The sequence below is a fragment of the Corylus avellana genome, chromosome 10 (assembly GCF_965113065.1).
Source record: "Corylus avellana chromosome 10, dhCorAvel1.hap1.2, whole genome shotgun sequence".
In the NCBI taxonomy this organism is placed as follows: domain Eukaryota; kingdom Viridiplantae; phylum Streptophyta; class Magnoliopsida; order Fagales; family Betulaceae; genus Corylus; species Corylus avellana.
Genome location: NC_142499.1, coordinates 20,965,218 through 20,975,278, shown reverse-complemented (window position 1 = coordinate 20,975,278; position 10,061 = coordinate 20,965,218).

Here is a 10,061-nt window from a genome sequence, read left to right as displayed (position 1 = left end):
TGAGTAATGTTATAAGTTTTCTTAGAGTCATCTCAAATGTAATGTGGCTTTTAAAATCAACAATAGATTAAAAGTTAACAAATTATATCACAAATTCAACGGTGATTTTAAAAGTCACATCACATTTGGGTTGACTCTAAGAGGACTATAGAAAAGACTTATAGCATTACTCTATTCGGTTAGCAAAATGTTATTTTGGATAGATGGGATCATATATAAAATAGGAACAAAAGAAATTAAATTTGGAGGTTAAAACAGTAGAAAGCATTTAGTGAAGTCAGATGGCTGTTGCAATCAGACATAAATATAATGGTCCGACAGAGGAGACAATGGTGTAAAGCATTCAGTGGGTGTTTGTAAGGATTGTCTGCTACCATGGGATTCCCTGAGCAAAATTGTCTCTACTGTTAGTGTTAGGTCAAAAAGATTGAGATAAAAGCAGATATCAAGTGGATATTCGCTGATTTTCAAGTTTGTGGTCCTGACAACGACTTTTCCTTTGAATATTAGATGATGATATGAGGATCAATGGTCCATGTCTCTGAGCTGGGTGGTGCTGAAACATCATACTGTGACTTTCAGCCCAGTTTTATTATATGCCATGTATCTTTTTCTTTTATCTTTTATCTTTTTTATCTTTTTTTCTCTTTTGGAATTATGATTTGAGCTTGGACCAATGCTAGCTCGATCTATTCTCACCCACTCCATTACACTTCCTTAGTTGAAATCCAGCTAGGAGGCTGTAAATTGCATTGTACAATTATCCCATTATCATCACAAATTCTTCTTCCAGGGAAGAAACATTTTTACTTCAAATGTTAATTAGATAATTAACATCGCTATTACAGAACCATACATGAGCTCAATGCTAATGCAGTAATCTGCATATATAATGTTTGTTTTTCTTCTACACATGAACTGATTATAATCAATGAATCATAAACTTGCTCAGAAAAAGAACAAAAAATAATAATAATAATAATAACTAATCATACACTCTTTGTTTATATTGGTTCAATGAATCATGGGACTTTTCAATATACATCTTTAATTTTCGGAAGCCGAGCCGGAATTCTAGCAAGAACTTGTAGACGCTGAGTTTGATCTTGGCAAAGAGGAAGAAGAATTCAAGAACTCGATGCAATCCTCTATGGCTTCAGCTCGATGGGAGTCGATTATGGGATCTGAGACGGAGCGGGACCTGACCAAAGAGGAGGAAACCTTACGTGAAGAACTTCTTCTCGTGGAAATAAATCGGATGGTTCTGACCACCTTAGCCCGCAGGCTTTGTAGAAATTTGACGGGAGAGATTAATTCTGATTCTTTTGGCAGCCTAAAAGTCCATATTCCGATGACCCTTTTCCTGCCTCCGGAGACTCTGGTTCCTCCTCCATGTTTGAGAAACATCGTTGGCTTATCATTCACATCCGGACTGAAACTCACTCTTTTGCTTGCCTTTCTCGACATTTGATACAAATCCCAGATTAAAAAACAAAAATTATTATGGCTAGCTTATAAGCTCCTCCTGTTTCACAGAGAGGGAGAGAGAGAGAGAGGGAAATCAGTGAGCAGAGGGGACAATTGGTTGGGTTGAAGAGGGTATTTATTGATGAAAAAGAGAAAAGTAAAAGAGGATATATAGTGAAGAAAAAGATAAAGAGAGAATTGGCTTCTCACTGAAATGAGAAAAATACTAAACATATGTTTGGTTGACTGTAAGACTAATCATATATATATATATATAGCAAGTGTTTTGTTGAAGCACTCGGATAATCACATACGTGCATGCATTCCGTGAGCCATGCATATATTTGATATATGTATATATACATGCACTATATATATATCCCTAACCTTTTGGACATATATGGCATTTGTCTAGCTAGCTACCAACTTTTTTGTGGGTATTTAATAATATGTGGGGACAAGCTAGTATGAAGATGCAGCAGGAAGTTTTGGGTGAATATGTATAGGAGAATTTAACAAGAAGAAGAAGAAGAAGAAGAAGAAGAACAAGGAGAGAAAGAGTAGGGTTTTGGTCAAAGAAAAGAATATATGGAGTGGTGGAGCCGTCAAGAGAGGGAAGCACTTGATACTCTTCTTATCAGCGTTGCTTTTTAGGTGCTTTCTCAGGGGCCTATCCTTTCCTTTTGTTTGCCATCTTGATTCTGTTCATCAGAATCAGAATTCTAAAAATCATGGCCCGAAAGAGAGAGAAAGAGAGAGAGAGAGAGGGAAAGAGAGGGAATCTGTTTGAATATAGGAGCTAGGGTTGTGGTCTTCGCGTGAAAATTAGGAAACCTATCTACATCTTTTTCTTTTGTTTAATTACTATCATCCTCTTTTTCTCTCAGAAGAAATTCCTGCAGTTGAAAAGTCTGTTTGGTAGCATGTTTTTTTGACTGGGAGTTAAAAGGCACCCAGTTCCCTATGGAGTACTGCATTCATTCTCAAGAACAAGGAAGTCATACAACAAGAAACCAATAAAAGTGGCCAGCATGCTCTAATGATAATACTTTACAATTTTTTCAAACTTGTGTTTTTTTTTTTTTTTTTTAATGTAAGATGAGCCTATGACTGTAGCTAGCTCATGAAACTGGATTAATTACTTTCAAGCTCAAATTTAAATTTAAATTGTGATGAATCAGTTGATCGCACGGTCAAATTTAATATTTAATAGACACTTGAGAAACAAGTAGAAATGATCGGAGATGTGTCAAGACTTACTGATGGGAGAAGTACTCTTCAATGCTTAAGTTAACAAATAGAATTGTATAGTGTTCCAAATGAGAACTGGGGTTTCTTCGTATTAAGTATGGGAATAGATGTACTTAGAGTGGAGACTTGACTTTCCTTTACTTAGCACGCGTGTGCATTAGTGAGTTATGGCCTTAGCCGCGTTGGGCTCTACGATGAAAATCGTGGAGTAATTGGACTGAAATCACACATTAGTTATCTTCAATGCTACAAAATCTTGTGGTTACTGTATGTTAACATTTAAGTTGCTATTATGTTGACATGGCAGGTTGAGCTATCTGGCCTGATTTTTCCTTCTTGTTGAGTCCTATTACTTGTTCTTTCGTTTCATTCTTTTGCGTTATCCTTTGTGGTTTGGTTGGGACTTGCGGTTTGAGCTTTATCATCCTGACCCGAATCCTAAGCTAGTAAGCTCCTAGACTGGTCAAGTGTATATTTGGTCTATCAAATTGCATATGAAAATGAACTAAATTTCTATTTATTCGGTTAGACAAGTATATTTCTTTTTTCACATGTTTATGTATGTATGTATTTATTGTATTATGTGCTTCTTGCGTTAAACAAACATGCATGTACACCCATCCATATATACATTCTTTAATTTCCCTTCCAAATAAAAAATTCAAACCATTGATTTGGGTTTCACACTTCCAGTCTTTGAATCAAAATGTTGAATAACCAAGTTTTTTTATGTCATCCTTTGCATTTATTACACTTGAAAGGACCACACTTTGAACTTTGGAACAAAATGCCAGTTGCATTCATATGAACCCAGATGGTCCATGGACTAGAGAAAATTAGGATTATTTAATATTTATGTGGAATATTGGCATTAAGTACACTACTTAACAGGCCTGTGACAAAAATTGCTTGACATTTCTATTTTGTGTTGAAGTCTTCTTAATAATGTTTAAGAGTTTATAAAGGGAGTATAAAGGAAATAATAAAAAAGAATAAAATTCAATTCAATGGAAAAGTTTATTTTCTTTTCTTTTATTCGGACAATTAAGATAAATAAATCAATGGAAAATGAAAACAAATTATTTGGCTTTGATATCCTTCTCATTTTATTTTGGAAAATGTTAAGGTCACAACATAAATCCAACGTATGGCCAACTTCTCTCCTACGTATCATTTTTAAAAAAATAATAATAAAAAAATGATAGAGAGAATTTTGGGATTCTGAAAATTTGGGAAAAAATACAATTTGTTTGGTTTAAAATTCAATTTTTAAGAGAGAAGTTGGCCATGAGTTGGGTTTGTGTTGTGTTCGTATCAAACTTCTTTTATTTTTGTATGTCTTTCATTAGTGGGAGGATTGAAAAAAAAAAAAAAATCTAATACACCCAAATCCCTCAAAATCTACTCTAATTTTTATTATTTGTTGGATAAGAAATACTTTCAATTTACATTCTCGATTAATTACACTTTTAATCAATCTAAGCCATGTTACAATAAATCTTTATTTGGCTTGAATTGGTTCATGAGTGTCATCCATACAAAAGTTGAACCAATTCCACTAAATGTAACCCGCTTCAAAAGTCAATCACATTCTTAATGAAGTCATAAAAAGTGTCAAGACTAGATACTCATCAAGTGGAATTTGACCCCTTTTTTTTCTATTCAAAATAGGGGAAAAAAAGAAATAAGGAAAATTACAAAAGAGAGTCTTTGCCATTCCTAATACAAGCAAAAGAAAGAAAAGAAGAACAAGTGGGAATGCTTCCATACACATGGTGAGAAGCGGCTCATCTAGCTACATGATATGAACCAAAGTTAGCACATCTAAAAAAAAATTCAAAGCTTTCCATTTCGGGATGGAGAGTAGCTGATGTTCGATATCAGCTAAAAGCCTATAACCGCTCCAGTGTTCCAATCACAAAAAAGATGGGAGTCGTTGGTGGCTAGGATCGTAACCAAAGAGTCACCTTCGATGACCAACGAAGAGCCGGCAGTTTTTAACCGCCGAAAGAGCTACATGGGAAAAAAGTAAAGTGAATATGGATTAGTCAAAGGCCTGCATTATTGCATAGAGATGAGAATGGGCAGCCAGAAGGCCCACTTAGGCCTTTCATTTTTGGACTGCACCAACTAGCTAGCCCTTTCCAAGTTGATAGTTTAACAACTTGAACTTTAACCTGTAGAGATCTGTGTCACTCACATAATAATGCAAGTAGTATATATATATATATATATATATATATATATATATATATGATAAACATCATTGTCGCCTTTAATATCTTTTCTCGCGGGCTGCTTCAGAACTCCGACCATGGTTTATCTTCAAGTTGATATTGACTTTCTTTTTGTTTTTTTCTGTTCTATAAAACGATGAATAAGGAAAATATTCAGTTTCAGCCAGTATTTGTTAATGAAACGTATTCCTGTATTCTGTATTCCGTTTTAATTTGTTAATCAAAAAAAAAAAAAATTCTTTTAATAAATCTATATTATTGTCTTGGGATTTTGCAAGATTATTTTTACTTTTTTTATAATTAAGGAAGGGATATGCTACGTGCTCTTTTAGTGTTCTCATGGTGTTCTTTCAACTGTGATGTAGCTTTTAAAATCACCGTTGAATTTGAGATTATCATTATTGACTTTTAATCTAGTAGTAATTTTAAAAGGTACATCACAGTTGGAAGGACACTACAAGAATACCTAACATTTCCCATTAGGGAATTAACTCTTTTTCTTAGGGCCGATTCAGTGGGTAGCTAATCAGTGAGGCCCTGCCTAAGGCCCTAATTTCGTAAAGGCTGAAAAGGCCCTTTAAAAAAATAAAAAATAAATAAAATGAGTTTAAGCCATTTGGCATGCTACTAGGGTTATAAGAAAAAAAAAAAAAAACAAAAAAAAAAAACAAAATTAAAATAAATACTGCAATTGAAATACTAAGCTACACACAAATGCATACTTCCTCCCGTGGCACTACAAATTACCGTTGGATCTTAGATGGATTACTATTTTTTTGATTTTACTGTGATTTTTAATTCCTCATATAACATTATTGATAATACACGTAATAGTTGTTACATAAAAAAGTTTTTAAAACTAAAACTAACAAGATCAATTATGTCACAATAAATACCAAATGGATTAGTCATATTATTTATTTAGAATAATATATATATTAACAAAACTTGAATATAAAATTTTGATTCAATAATGATTTTTCAAATTAATTTTTTAAATATTTCATATTAAATCTATAAAATATTATATTATTATTTTTAAAATAAAAAATACCTCATTTTAACCTTTTGTTTTCGGCCTTAATTTTCATTAAGCCACCCTTATTACTCACCCTTTATGTCACATCAAACAATTTTTTCAAATGAAAAACACAAAACACTTACCCAAATCAAATGCATTTAGTTAACATCATTTTCTCAAGAAAGACCCATTTGTTAGTTTAATCATTTACAGAGAAACGTTTCTTGATTAATAAGAAGACGTTAATTACTCATGTGAATTTCCTATGTTTGGAATACACCCAATTAAAACTACTTGTAGTATCTTCCCATCTCTTCAACTTCACAAGAGGTTGAAGAAACAATAGGTTATTTCATGTTCTTTTCTTCAACAAAAAGGAAAAGGACAGGGAACAAAAAAGAATAAGCCAAACACAACTCAACTTGATGTTGCTTTCAATCACATTGAATGCATGTGGCATACAAGTTGTATTACGTAATAAAAAAAGGTCTCAATCTAATAATTAATGACTCATGACCCAATATTAAAACTGGATTGTAGGAGGATATCCACTTGGAATATCTTATGATTCTCAGATTTTTATGCTCCAAATCCAATGATCTATAGATTGACTTTACAACACTCACCAAGAAATCTATTTGAACTTACTCCCAAGTGGGACATGATTTTTTTATTATTACTCTTTTTTACTACACAATTATGAGGTAGAGTACACAAATTGCCTTTAGAATGGGTCATTTGGGCCCAAATGGCATAGGCATTATTATGAGAGGGGGGGGGAGGGTAGGGAAGAGATATTTACTTGGGATAAATCAAGGGAGCCAAGGTATAATGAAAGAGATTCAAAAAAAAAAGAAAAAGTAATGTGGTTTAGTAGATTATTATTAAACTGTTATACAACTTGATAATGTTGAGTGAAAATTAGTTTTTGAATTAACAATTAAAAATAAAAAAATAAAGAGCTAATTTTCAATATCATCTCATTTCAAATATATAATTGTCTACTAAATAACATTACTCTAAAAACAAATAGTACCTAACTTGTTATGTGAACTGTGAAGTCTTTTGTTTCAAGTGATGTATCATCATTTCTTTTCTACTCAACTCTTGGATCTTCCAAAGTCTATAGCCCTAACGATAACATAAAAAGGCTCACATTGACCGTTACTTCGGTACTTTCTATAAGAAAAAATTGACAGCACCAAAGTAACTACTTAACGTGTAAGAAACGAAAGTTTCGTTTGGTTTGTAGAATAGATCTCTGAAATGGAATTACAATTTCTTAACTATTCTTTCATTTGGTAAGGATATATTCTCTTACGAAGATGAATAATTATTCCTCTCATTTTTTTAGAAGAATAACTATTCCCGAAAGAATAGACTTGGTTTTTCCAAAAAGTCATTTTTTTTTTAAAAAAAAAAATTCTTTCAAACTTAAAATATATATATATATGTTGAACGTGTGGGTGGCCGACCACCTGCAACATACCCTGAGGGTGGCCGTGCCATTGCGAGTGGTCAGCCACCCCTGACAACATTTGGGGGTGGCCGCAACCACCCTCTTAGCCCTCTAGGGGTGGTTGTGACCACTCTAGATTCTTACTTGGCCACCTCGTTGTCATGGGAGGTGGCGTGGCCACCCCCAGGGTTTGCTACTGGTGGCCTGTCACCCACACGTTCAATATTTTTTTATTACTTTTTAAAATTTGAGTTTTGAAAAAATAAAAAATTATACGAGTTTTTTTAATAATTTTAGTTCAATTTCAATTATAAAATATGTACTGCTATCAAACTAAAGAATATGAATAATTATACTATTTCAACATCCTCCATTCTTAATAATGATTATTCATTTTCTTAATGAAATAGTCATTATGCAAACCAGATGAGACGTAAGACTCTGTTTGTTTCTTACATTGTCATTTATCATTTATATGTTTTAGTGCCAACAAATGAATTGGTGATCTAAATGATTGATGGCTGAGAATCTATTTCAGTGACAACGAGGCAGCATCATGCCACCATGAAAACGCCAAATGTCAAACAGTTGTTAGCTGTATGAATCATTGGAGCAGAGGTTTCTTTAAATATTAAATAATAATAATAATAACAGAAAAAAACAAAAAAAGAAAAGAAAGAAGAATTATGGACCATTACTCAAATTGGAGGGGGGCCCTCTAAAGATTTACTAATTGAGTAGTCAGCTCTATGCAGCCCAAATCGCACACAATCACCACCCCCCACCGACCATCCTATCCAAAGGTTAAAAGGTCAAAAAGCAAATTTAAAAAGATACTGAGACTTATGCCATTCATATTTCAACCTCCAAAGCCGCACTATAAATCCTAAAAGCATAAGACAAACACTATGTAAATCTTGATATTGGGTATCATTGAATTATTTCTATCCTGTTTTATTCTGCTTTCTTATGCTTTTTTTTTTTTTATCCTATAAAGATATGTTGTCACTATCCCCTAACCGGCCGTCTTATCCAAAAAGTTCAATGTACCATCGATCTTTTTTAACAAAATTTGTAAACTTAATACAAAATTAATAAGTTAAAATAAAAAAATTTAATTCATTTAATTAAATGAGTTGGGTTAGGATTGACCTCTATAGTCTTAACTTATACTCATGCTTTGACACGACTTGATTTCGATACATGACATTTAGTACTAACAATTTTTATACGACTTACTAATCTAACACGAATCCAATATAAAATTAATGAATTAAAATTAAAAAATCCAACCTATGAGTGAAATGAAAATTAATTTATATAATATCATATATCCATGTGAGTAAATCTCTAAAAAAAAAAAGTACAAAAAGCAAGTTAAAAAGACAAGCAAGAGTTATGACATTCAACCTCATGGTACAAAATGCTCAGAAAAAAAAATCATGGTACACAGTAATATTCCCAAAAGGTGCTTCCATATGCGTAAGACAACGCAATAAAGATGGGATGGTAAAATGGTAAAAAAAAAATTGGGACAGTTGATTATTATTATTTTGGTTGAACGGTGGTCATGAGAGTAGGAGTTGTGTGGCGGTCGTTGGCTAGCAGCCCTGGAGGAATGACAGTTATGTAAATGACCATTAGAAAATGCAGTTATCTTTGTTTATGTGTTTTAGAGAGATTTTATTTTATTATTGGTGTTAAAAAATGTTTTGATGTACAAATTGTTTATGTTGTTGTTTTTTTTTTTTTAACATGTCCGCACAAGAAGGGGAAAAATGATTCGAACTAGTGACATCCGTTTTATTAGACGTGTTCATAACCGATTGAATTACCTTTTGAGAACTGTTTAAATTGTTTACGTTGTTTTACTAGCATTTTATATTTAAATTGTTTGTTATTTTTTTTATTTTTTATTTTTATTTGTTTTTAGGAAAGAAAACAAAGGACTGAAAGTGAAATATTAGATAACATTTTTTTTTTTTTTATTTCACAATCATAACGTGTCAATTTCAATTAAGTTTTGAAATTTCTTAATAATAACTGTTTTAATGATTGGTTAAAATTGTCAAATCAACTTGTGGGATAATCGTAAAATAAAATTATTTGGACAGAAAATAAAATTTTAATAAATCGAGCTGTTTTCTTCTCATATGTGATTCTCGCATATATTTTTAATAAAATATATAAAGAGCACACGGAAATTATACGTTCTAAAAAGTATTTATTTAATAAAATGAATTAAATAAATTTTATTCAACCCTTTGTTTCCTGGATTTCTATTATCTCAAGCCACCATTTGTTGACGTAATAAGAAGTATAGAGCTGTTTTTCGCTTAAGCTTTACTAATGCTTAAAAAAATGTGATTAAACTTTGAGGAAGAGTGTCAATGGAGATTTGATATGGTCAAACTCATAGCTTTATATGAGAACCAAAGATACGTAGAAAAAACAATTAACTTAAGCAACTAAAATAATTAATACACCGTCATTAAATAAGTATTTCTTTAAACCCAGCTAATTAAATTTACATTTATTTTTCGAGCACCGATTCTCACCTGTATTTAAATTGATATATCTTTTTAGAGTATAGGATTCTTTATACATGTGAAGATAAAATAAAATA